Genomic DNA, 12,333 nt, shown 5'->3' with positions numbered 1-12,333 from the left:
ACTACGCTTTGCCGAATTGGCCAAGCCCTTATATGAAGCATTAAAAGGAACCACTATAGAGATTGGACAGAAAAGCGGGCCGCTGCCTGTAGGAACATCAAAGAGGCTTTGACCTCACCCCCAGCCCTAGCACTCCTAAATCCAAATAAACCATTTGAACTTTTCATCGACGAGCGGTCGGGAGTAGCTAGAGGGGTGCTAACCCAAAGACTAGGTCCCTGGCGCAGACCCATAGCATATCTCTCTAAACAGCTGGATCCTGTGGCCTCCGGCTGGCCACCCTGTGTAAGGCAGATAGCCGCCACTGCCTTGCTGGTGCGAGATACTAATAAACTGACTATGGGACAGAATTTAAATGTCTTTACTCCTCATACAGTTGAAACTTTGCTGCGTATCCCACCTGAGTGCTGGCTCTCTAATGCTCAAATAGTACAATATCAGGCATTACTCCTGGACCAACCCAGGATAACTCTGGAAATTACATCAACATTGAATCCAGCAACTCTCTTGCCGACCACGGTTCAATCATCAGAAGAAAAAGATTTCCAGCCCCACGAATGCTTATCAGCCCTCCAGACCTACACTACCCTGCGATCTGATTTGACTGACATTCCACTCCAAAATCCTCAATTGACTCTTTTCACTGACGGTAGCAGCTTAATAGATGCAGGGACGCGCAAAGCTGGAGCAGCTGTCACTACAATTTCAGAAATTGTTTGGCAACAGTCCCTTCCCGTCGGAACTTCAGCCCAACGGGCGGAACTGATTGCGCTTACAAAAGTCTTACAACTGGCAAAAGACAAAACCGCTAACATATACACAGACGGCCGATATGCTTTTGCCACAACCCATGTACGTGGACAGATATACCAGGAGAGGGGCCTCCTGACTGCAGAAGGTAAGACCATTAAAAATAAACAAGAAATACTGAATCTTTTGGCAGCAATGTGGGAACCAAAAAGACTTGCTATAATACATTGTCCCGGACATCAAAGAGATGAAACCCCAATAGCCAAAGGAAATAGACTTGCTGACCAGGCAGCCCGACAGGCAGCCATGGGAACTCCTACTAAGGTCTTAACTCAAAAGCCCAAGCTTACCAATTTACTTCCAGATCCATCGCTGCCTCGGTTTCCTAAATATTCCCCCAAAGATTTGGACTGGATTACAAAAAAAGCGGGGGGGATTAACGGAGGCAGAAGGGAAGAATTGGATCCAAGATGAATACCAGCGAGTATTCATACCGGAAACTTTGGGAAAAACATTGATTCATCGTCTACATGAAGGGACCCACCGGGGTTCCACCAAATTATATGAATTAATAAAACAACATTTTCGAATAGCAGGACTAAAGGAGAAGATACAACAGATTACAAGATGCGTGACTTGTGCTCAAGTGAACCAAGGAGCCAACATCTCACACCAGGATTTGAAGAGGTACCGGGGAAATGAGGTTGCCCGATTTTGGGAGATGGACTTTACAGAAATTAAGCCGGGAAAATATGGATATAAATATTTACTTACTGCCATAGACACTTTCTCTGGATGGGTGGAAGCCTGGCCGGTAAGACAAGAGACATCCTCAATAGTAGTAAGGAAATTGTTGCAGGAAATTTTACCAAGGTTTGGACTGCCGCTTCAGGTAGGGACAGATAATGGACAAGCGTTTACAGTGCAGGTCACACAGTGAGTTAGTAAGGCCCTGGGGATAAGATGGAAATTACACTGCGCTTATAGGCCCCAGAGCTCAGGACAGATAGAAAGAATGAATAGGACTTTGAAGGAGACATGGACAAAATTAATTACAGAGACTGGCCAAAATTGGGTAGATGTCCTCCCACTGGCCCTCTTGAGGGTCCGATGCACCCCTTATATGAAGGGATTCTCCCCTTTTGAAATTATGTTTGGTGTTCCTCCTCCTCTTCTGCCTAGGATTAGGGAAGAGCTCCATCTGCTGGCAGAGAGGGAAAATTTAATCACTTCTAGCTTTGCAACGGTTTCAAGGCTTTATTAAACCTTTGTTAAAAGAGCTTTTACATCACCCCCTGCTGTACCCCATGCCTTACAGCCTGGAGGCTTGGTCTGGGTGAAAAAAACATAACCCCCAGACACTGGAGACCAAGTGGACAGGACCTCACCTCATTGTGCTGACCACCCCGACCGCAGTCAAGGTTGACGGCGTGCGGACTTGGATCCATTACAGCAGGATAAAGAAGGACCACACAGTGGGAGAGCCAGAAGGAGAACCTCCAACATGGAAAGCCCAGGCTCATCCGCAGGATCCATTGAAGCTGCGCATTATTCGCAAGTCTTGTTAATATGGGGACTATTGAAAATTTTGGGGGGAGGACCAAATGGAGGAGGAATCATATTGTTAGCAGAAGGGTACCCTTATGTCTGGGAATTGAGAGATGGAATTACGGGCCTCACTATAACTAAAAATGAAACCTCTTCAACTCGGCCCTGTTTGAGGTTCGATCTTTGTGATATTGCCGGGAACAGTCTTAGAGGTTATGGCCACAAAGGCTACGGAAGATTTGGGAGTCAACCCCATGGCTGTGACAGTGCTGAGGTAACCAAAGCCCTTAGAAATACCCAATGGTATGCTTGCCCCAGGGAGGGAAGCCCAGAATGTGCCCTGGAGGAAGAATACTATTGTGGAGAATGGGGCTGTGAAACTTTGGCCCCCTGAGTAACTAATAAGGACCCGTTGATCACCTTATGGCGGGTTCAAAGTACCACCTGCAAAAACCCAAAGGAATGTAACCCTTTGGAGTTGTGTATTAAGGAAGCAAGCTCTGAGGGATGGACAACGGGGCAAACTTGGGGAATAAGATTATATATATATGGTCCAGACCCTGGGGCTTTATTCACACTCTAACGAGTACAAAAGCCCCGAACACTAAATCCCATAGGACCAAACAGAAATCAATACCGACCCCAGGCACCCGTTTTCAATCCAGTCACAGCCCTGAGTTCCCCCAACGAGGAGGCTAAACTGCCTCCTCCTACCCAAAGTACCCTTCTGCAGGAATCACCTCAGGACACCCTCCTTAAACAAGTAGAAGAAGTACATGTCCTCATAAACAGAACTTATCCTTTACTGGCTGAGGACTGCTGGCTTTGTTACAAACCACAGCCCCCCTATTATGTGGGGCTAGCAATTCGGGCTTCAATAGGACAAAATGAAACTCACATCCGCAACACAATGGATGCAAGAGGGTGCTCTTGGGAAGACCCCCATGTAACTTTGGGAGATGTAAAGGGAAATGGAACATGTGTAATTCGTGAAGGGTTTAACGTGACCCTAACACCCTACCATGATATTTGTAATCATACTATAAGCATTCCCAGTGCGTCGGGTTTTGAATATATATTGCGCTCCCCCCGGGGAACTTGGTTTGCTTGTATGAAAGACATCACCCCTTGTGTAAGCTCTACTAAATTTAGCAGCATCTGTATTTTAGTTCATATTTTACCCCAGATTTATCTATTCCGAGGGACTGAAGGAAGAGCCCACCTGCTAGGGACCCGAAGATCTCATCGTGCGGTACCTATTCTGATTCCCCTGTTGGTAGGACTAGGTTTTGCCGGATCCGCGGCTATAGGAACCGCGGGACTCATCACTAGCCACCAAAATTTGAGGAATTTAGAGGTTTTGATAGATGCTGACTTACGACATCTTACTGCATCTATTACAACCCTACAGGATCAGGTGGACTCCTTAGCCGAGATGGTATTACAAAATAGAAGGGGACTAGATTTACTGTTTTCAAAAGAGCGTGGGTTATGTGCAGCTCTAGGAGAAACAAGCTGCTTCTATGCTAGTAAGTCGGGAGTAGTGCGAGACTCCCTTGCTCTTGTGCGGAAGAATATCGAAGAAAGAGAAAAGAATCGACAGGCCTCTGAGTCTTGGTACCAAAGAATGTATACCTGGTCTCCCTGGATGACTGCTCTTCTCTCAGCTTTAGCAGGACCAGCAATCCTTTTATTCCTGGGACTCTTAGTTGGGCCCTGTATACTTAATGCTTTAGTTAAGTTTGTTAAGCAAAAAATTAGTGAAATAAAAATCTTAGCTTTAAGAAGGACATATGCTCATTTAGATACCGATGAAACAGAATCCAGGATTTGATTGATTTACAAGAAAAGGGGGGAATGTGGCGAGACACATTGTCCCAGAACTTATAGTTTAGATTGTAATGCCTGGAATCAATGGTGGAATGCTTTGGTTTGAAACTGTTTGTACTGAAATTGCTTTTATTGCTAACCGCGTGACTTAGCCTCTGGGAAAACTGAGCTTTGCTTGCCAAGCATATTGTGAACAGCAAAGTTCTGAGTTCCAGGTGGCCGACCCGAGAGGTTAAGATTAGCACGAACATCCTGTTTACCCTGGGGTATAAAACAGCACCTGTGTGAAGGCTCGGGGTCTCACCCTTCTTTTGGAAGAGGCCCCGATCGATCGGTTTGTGTTTCTGTGCTTAATAAACGCCTATTACTAATATACTTTTGATCTACACTGGCTCTTGGTGTTCTTCCTTGGTGCTGGTTCCTCTCCGGGGGAGTTCGCAGGTGTGTGCGGGACCGCAACAGTGCCCCATGTCAGCCCCGCACGCGGCGTATACTCTAGTTGAATTCCCCTTTTCTTCAGCGAGGTAAGGCGCCTGGCGCCTTGGAAAGTCCCCAAGAAACTCTGAGAAACTAGCGGTCAGCGGCCGAGAAACTTCGGGGTTGGAGGAAGGAACGGTGCTGCAGCCTACTGGACACCCACTGGGTGCAAATTCGCGTTGTGTCAGGAAAACGGCGGCCCGTTTCGCTCCTAGCGAAAACGCCAACGGAGCGCCAGACGGGCGCGAATCACGGTGCCGCGACGCTGAACCGGCTGGCTACGAACGGAGCGGTGCTAGGACCGAGAAGGCGACGGCACATAGGACCCAGGCCCACGCGAGGGAGAAGAGTTCCCTTTGGTGCCTTGAGGGTGGCGGCCAAAGTGAAAGCGCCCGCTCGGCGCTGCTGGCGAAAGTGCGGCTGAGAAAACGCGGACTGGGCGGCAGGAGCCGGGCCCCGCGCAGCACCCGCGGCGAGCGGAACTGGGCGCTAGCGCGGCCGAGACCCAGCGGCGCTCCTCCGCTCCCGGGCGCAGGCGGCCCAGGGAGCTGCCGCTGAGCGCAGACAGACTCAGGAACTCGGTAGAAAACTACATGTAAATTAAAATACTACAAATGCATAAGAAATCCTAAAATGAAGATACATGTGAAAACAAAACAACAGAGCAAAACACACGGGAAAAGAATTTTTACAAGCCAATCGTTCAGAGAAACTAGCCCTACGAGAAACAAACAGCAAAACACCGTTGAAAGGGGCAGTCCTAGGATTAGATGATCGCTGTCACTCTCGCTAAATCGGTGTTTGCCACGCTCCAAAGCGCATTCCCGGGCACACTCCGACTAGCATGAGTGAAATGTGCAGCATAGCTAATGCGGAACTCTATTTGAAAATGGCTCAAAGCAATTGCGTTGCTGCCAGCCACCCGCTGCGAGGGATGGGGAAGGCCGCGGGGCTGCGACCCTGAGAAAGCTCCGGCTGCACTCTAGTGGAAACTACTTCTAAGAAAACGCCGGCCTAGTGCACTTGCCGGGACCGCGACCGACCAAACACTGACACAGAGCGCCTAAGGGTGCCGGGGCCCAGCAAGGGAGGCACAGCGCAGATAGCGGCGTTGTGGCCAAAGTCAAATGTCCGTTTTGGCGCTTTCGAGGGTGCTGCCACCTAGAAACTGCGGACACTGAGAACTGAGCCGTGCTCACACCGAGAAAGATGGGAGTTGCACGTGATAAGATGAGGTGAATGAAGTGGGGTGAAATGAAATAAAATAGAAACCAGGTTTGAAACCTCCCCCCAGCAAACAAAACCGAATAAGCCACGTAAACAAAACTAAATCGAGTTTATTTCAAAACATAAGGGTAATTTAACTCAAACTATTTCTTGTAAATACCTTTGAAAATCATTTAAAAACAAAAACAAAAAACCCTTGTCTTCCTGTAACGGAATAAGATAATCACTTTAACCAATCCCCTGACCTCTGGAAACCTCCATTGTATTTAATAGCCAATCATTGTAAAGGTCAAACAACTTCCTCTTGTTTATTTTATAAGCTTCCCGGAGATGTCAAGCCTTAGAGCTTCATACGAGTTTTCAGTTTGAAATCTTCATTTTTGCGAACAGTTTGTTTCTTCCTCAATATCCAGTAAAACTCTGAGTTTTCTTTTAAATTATTGTCCTTAAAAGTAGGATGGAAAGACGACCCATGAAGAATCCGGAGGCTGGTGAGTAACTGATGCTGGAACCCATTGTGCTCACTGATTTGTGACTGATCTGGGAACCCAGCTCTACTCCCTTTGTGTTGTGTCCTCCAATTCTGTTGAGGGACCTTTGTGGAAGCTTCTTGGTAAGTCACCCTGCTCTGTTCAAAAGGGGGAAAACTCGTGATTCCATGTTTTTTGAACCGCTGTTGAAAAACGGGCAGAGTTAAGTTGCCTTAGGGAATCTAAAGGCAAAGATGGGTTCTACTTGGTCCAAAACGGGAAATACAATCTTGTGCCTTTTGGGAAAATGGGTGAACTATCGGATGATTAAATTTAAACATAAAACTCTCTCGCTCTCTCCCTTCCTGCACCCCTTTCGGCATCCTTCTTCCCTCGCTAATGTGCATCTGTATCACACATCAACCAGACCTCCTCAAAGACAGTAATGCCTCCTCCACAGCAAAGTTTTTTTTCTTTTCCTGACGCTAGCAATGCAACTTCTTAAAGATTATCATTCTTTCACAACTCTATAGGGGGTCATAGTGACATACTGCTTGCTTTGTATGTGTTTACCTGGACAATGTATTTTTGGTGAACTTTATGTAAAATGTCAGCGTGTCATTTGGTTGTAGGATCGTTTGTCTCAAAAATGTATATGACTGTGCCTTCTACTAACAGGAGGAACAGTTCTCAGAGCTTCTCAGCGTCTGTCTCCTGCGTTATAATCCCCAGTTTGACTTGAATTAAAATTCTCTTTTGCTTCTTATCTTCATTGTTAATTGAATTTCTGTAAACATTTGCTTGGCATAGTTGTCAGGATATCAGAGACACCCACCAGTGGAAACCTGGAGTCTACCCCGAACCGGTGCTTGGTACCAGCCCCGGCCCTTTGAGCCCCACAGGCGTCTAGGTATTCCTCAGGTGCTTTGGTGAGTTCTCCTGATGTCCGGACATCACTGCTTTAAATGACATCCTAAATTTTACTCAAGCTATTTTTCTTGGGACTTGGAGTCCCAGGGATGTACTGACATTTCCTAGGCAAGGACCTAGGGGGAATTTTAGAGTGAACTGGCTTGGCTGGCTTTTTAAGTTTTTGGCTTAAGTTGGAAATATTGTGTATATGTGGTGTATATGTGTATATGGTGTATATGTTGTATATATGTTTGCTAGTGAAATGAGAGACTTAGCCTGCAGCTCAAAAGAAAAGGGACCCTTGCTCCTGCGGCCACAAGGCATTCTCAGGCAACTGGGAACCCAGCAGAAGTGTCTGAGGGTCAGTCCTCATGACTAGCAGTGGCCCCACAGGGGATCCCACTACAACCATTAAGTAAATTCTGCTCATGGGGATGCACAATAATCATGGCTGATCACCCAGTGCTCCAAGCACTCACGGCAGTTTTAGACTGTCAGAGGGAGAAACCGAGACACACAGAAGAGTGGAACCGACCCCAGGGTAACTCCTTGGGGAGCTAGGCTCAGAAGCAGCACACATGGCATTCATCACACTGCCCTGAGAAATTTGTTCAGATCATATCTAAATTAGACTACCAAATTAGTAATGGGAAAACGTGCTTCAAAGGCTCTACAGCTCCCTGATGGACAGCCAGACACTGGAACTCCAGCTGGCTTCATGTACAATTGGAACGAAGCCAACACTTGTAAGCATTATCTTAACTCTTAAATGGCCAGGATAGAGCTCTTCTGACATTCCAAAACTGTTTTTTTCATAAGCAGAGAAAGCCAACTTGATAAAACATGTTTCCAAAATTCTGACTCAGAGAATAAAAGTATTTCTAGGGGAAAGCTTGGATTTATAATACTTATCATGCCCTTGAAATTTAAACACAGTGCTCATCGCCTGAGACTACAGCTCTGGCTAAATTAGAACTTAAAACTGAGAGAATAAAAGGGAAAAGAAACCTTTTTAAACTCAAGCAGGAAAACTATGAGATTTCTGTGTCTTTCTGGATATTCATATGTCTGTGTGTATGTTATATATATGTGTCTACCTTAGGATGGTGTTATCGAAATTAATTTGTTAAAGAGCTGACTTAAAAATAAGCACTTACAAATCAAATATTTCTAAATATAACATAAACTAGCCCAAAATTTTTAAAGAATCACATGATCTAGGATTTTTAATGAATAAAAATAAGATTAAGTTGATGGTTTAATTGATATAGACATGTACTTAGAGTCATCAACATTAAGTATAGTACTTTTAATGTACTATACAATATACTATACTAAACCTAGGTTTACTGAAAATCAGTAAGCTTATGTTATCTCTGTTATAAAATTGGTCAACAATAAAATTAACTTGGTATGATATTTTCATAAGTAATGAAATAGAGATAAATAGAAGTTTTTGGGTGAGCTCTTTAGAAATAATTATGTTTTATATCTGCCTAAAAACAGTTTCTCCAGGTATTTGGTAACTTGAAGCTTTAGAGTTCTGCTAAATTAAATGATGGAAATTCATTGAATGTCTAGATCTTTTTTTTTTTGGCCTCGCTTCCCTGCTTGTGGGATCTTGGTTTCCCCACCAGGGAGCCAACCTGGGTCCATGGCAGTGAAAGCCGGAGTCTTAACCACTGGACCGCCAGGGAATTCCCTCTAGATCATTTTTTAATAAGATAAAATACTGAACATTAATTGCTAAAGGAATTTATGTTTACCTACTTTTGACCTCTTATTACCGAGACACAGAATATGTTCCAGACTATTAATAAATATCTTTTCTGCTTTATTGTAAGATTGTGTTATGAAGTGGTGTGTTTGTAGAAATTAATTTAAATCTAAAAACAGGAACCCTGGATAACCCGAAAGTGGAGGCGGCGGGCGTGAGGGGGGTTGGGGGCGGCGCGCTGGAGCCGGCGTGTCAGCAGCAGCCGTGGCCCGCGGCTTTCTGTGCTGCGCGCGGGCCCCGGCCGCCTGCGCCTCGTCCGGCCACCCGGGCCGCAGCTGACCCGCCGCGGCTCGAAGCGCCACGCCGGCCAGGCCAGCCCCGCCTCGCCCTTCCTGCGCCTCTCCTTCCGCTCCTCCTCCTCCTCCTGCCGCAGGGCCGACGGACTGCAGCCGCCTTGCTTGGCCGCTCGAGGCCGCCCCGATGCCCGAACCAGGCGTCAGGATGAACGGCTTCTCGCCGGGAGAGCTGTGCTGGCTCTTCTGCTGCCCGCCCTGCCCGAGCCGCATCGCCGCCAAGCTGGCCTTCCTGCGGCCCGAGCCCACCTACACGGTGCTGGCGCCCGAGCAGCGCGGCCCCCAGCCGGCGCAGCAGCCTAGCCCGCGCAGCAGCGGCCCGAGGAGGGCACGGGGCCCGGCGCTTGCAGCCTGCACCTGAGCTAGCGCGCCGACTGGCAGTACTCGCGGCGCAAGCTGGACGCCGTCGAGGTCTTCTCACGCACGGCCCGGGACAACCGGTTCGGCTGCATGTTCGTGCGCTGCGCGCCCTCCAGCGGCTACACGCAGCTCTTCTCCCACGGCAGTGCCGTGGACCTGGGCCAGACGTGTAGCTCCTTGTGATACATCGGCCTCCGCTTGCGCATCAACTGCAACATCTTCTCCTACGACTACTCCGGCTACGGCGCGTCAGCTCGGGCAAGCCCTCTGAAAAGAACCTCTACGCTGATATCGACGCCACGTGGCAGGCGCTGCGCACCTGGTATGGCGTAAGTGCTGAGAACATCATCCTGTATGGTCAGAGCATTGGGACCATCCCCACTGTACCCCTGGCCTCCGGGTATGAGTGTGCAGCCGTAATTCTCCGTTCGCCTCTGATGCCTGGATTGCGTGTGGCTTTTCCCAATACCAGGAAAACATAGTGCTTTGATGCTTTCCCCAGCATTGACAAGATATCTAAAGTCACCTCTCCTGTGTTGGTCATTCACGGTACAAAGGACGAGGTCATCGATTTCTCCCATGGCCTGGCCATGTATGAACGCTGTGCCCGGGCCGTGGAGCCCCTCTGGGTCAAAGACATAATGACAAAGAGCTTTATGCACAATACCTAGAAAGACTAAAACAGTTCATATCTCACGAACTTCCTAATTCCTCAGGATGACTTGATTTTATCTCATCTACAAGAGTCCTCTGTTTTGCACATCCTTTAACTGGATAGCTGTCATGGCGTGGTAATCACGAGGAAGTGCCCAGCTTTTCAGGCGTCCTAATCAGTCAAAGAGCTGAGGACATCTTGGTCTTTTGTATCTAGAGGTTCTGCAAACTCACACATGTTAAACTGATTGTGATTTCCAGCTTCATTGCTTTGCAGAATGGGAATGAGAGCTGAGTGGGGGGACCGTTTTCTCATGCTGTAAAAAGGATGCTCACATCCCTTTCTCTACCTAACCCATCACAGTAGGATCCATTTATGCAGGACTCAACCTCTCTCCATCCTCATTCTCAGTATTTGACCTGCAGCTCTCTTTCAGCCCCTGGATTCAGGGGCCCAATCCACTTGTGAAACTGTGATAGTGTAACTGGAAACCATTGTGATGAAAATTCCTTCGTTAATTTTTGTTAACATGCCGATCTTTCCCCCAATCAATTAAAGGGTAATTTACTGGAACTGTTGTGAACAGCATCATCAACTGGAACCATATAAACATAATATTTATAATTATTATAAATTATATTCTTAAGAATATTCTGGAATATTCTTTTTTTTGGAATATTCTTTAACAAAAGGAAACTGGTTAGGTTTTTTTAAAATATATTTATTTATTTATTCTTGGCTGCGTTGGGTCTTTGTTGCTGCACACAGGCTTTCTCTAGTTGTGGCGAGCGGGGGTACTCTTCTTTTTTTTTTTTTTTGCGGTACACGGGCCTCTCACTGTTGTGGCCTCTCCCGTTGCGGAGCACAGGCTCCGGACGCCCAGGCTCAGAGGCCATGGCTCACGGGCCCAGCCGCTCCGCGGCATGTGGGATCCTCCCAGACCGGGGCACAAACCTGTGTCCCCTGCATCGGCAGGTGGACTCCCAACCACTGTGCCACCAGGGAAGCCCCTCGGGGGTACTCTTTGTTGCGGTGCGTGGGCTTCTCATTGTGGTGGCTTCTCTTGTTGCGGAGCACAGGCTCTAGGCGTGCAGGCTTCAGTAGTTGCGGCACACAGGCTCAGTAGTTGTGGCTCGTGGGCTGTAAAGCGCAAGCTCAGTAGTTGGAGCACACGGGCTTAGTTAGAACGCAAGCTCAATAGTGGCACACAGGCTTAGTTGCTCCGCAGCATGTGGGATCTTCCCAGACCAGGGCTCGAACCCGTGTCCCCTGCATTGGCAGGAAGATTCTTAACCACTGTGCTTCCAGGGAAGCCCTGGGTTTTTTTTTTTAAGAGTAAACTTATTACTAGTCCACAGAGTTTTAATATTTCGTTCGTCTGGTTGGTCTAACAAAGAACCTAGCCGACTGTCCTTCTGTAAAGTCCTCCTTGTAGGCTTTTTTAAAGTACTGTACATATTTGCAATTACATTGTACATAGATTCTTAATGGGTAGTTTTCTTTTGTCAGTCTACAACAACAAACTGCAAATTCCTTGTTTGTAATGTAAATGATTGCCTACCTTTTGTTAATATGTTTTCATTTTTTTATTTTTATATTTTTATCTTTTGGCTGCATTGGGTCTTCGTTGCTGCGTGTGGGCTTTCTCTAGTTGCAGACATCGGGGGCTATTCTTTGTTGCGGTGCATGGGCTTCTCATAGTGATGGCTTCTCTTGTTGCAGAGCATGGGCTCTAAGTGCACAGGCTTCAGTAGTTGTGGCATGTGGGCTCAGTAGTTGTGGCTCACAGGCTCTAGAGCACAGGCGCAGCAGTTGTGGCACACGGGCTTAGCTGCTCCACGGCATGTGGGGGCTTCCTGGACCAGGGCTCGAACCTGCGTCTGCTGCACTGGCAGGCAGATTCTTAACCACTGCGCCACCAGGGAAGTCCCTGTTAATATGTTTTTATTCCTATGTTTTCTATTAAAAATTTAATAACACTTGCAAGACAAAAAATTACAAGTTTATGCTTTGAAAAATTTATGTAATTAAAAT

At 47.1% G+C, this 12,333-nt stretch overlaps 1 pseudogene; it reads left to right on the top strand.

The window, feature by feature from the left end:
- The first annotated feature begins 4,630 nt into the window (after positions 1–4,630).
- Positions 4,631–10,948, top strand: LOC113617584 (alpha/beta hydrolase domain-containing protein 17C pseudogene; annotated as a pseudogene).
- Positions 10,949–12,333: the final 1,385 nt, after the last annotated feature.

The sequence above is a fragment of the Aethalodelphis obliquidens genome, unplaced genomic scaffold (assembly GCF_003676395.1).
Source record: "Aethalodelphis obliquidens isolate GAN/ISIS:26980383/991018 unplaced genomic scaffold, ASM367639v1 scaffold4, whole genome shotgun sequence".
Lineage (NCBI taxonomy): Eukaryota > Metazoa > Chordata > Mammalia > Artiodactyla > Delphinidae > Aethalodelphis > Aethalodelphis obliquidens.
Note: the sequence above shows the minus strand (reverse complement) of the source record. Positions and strands in the feature narration are given on the sequence as shown.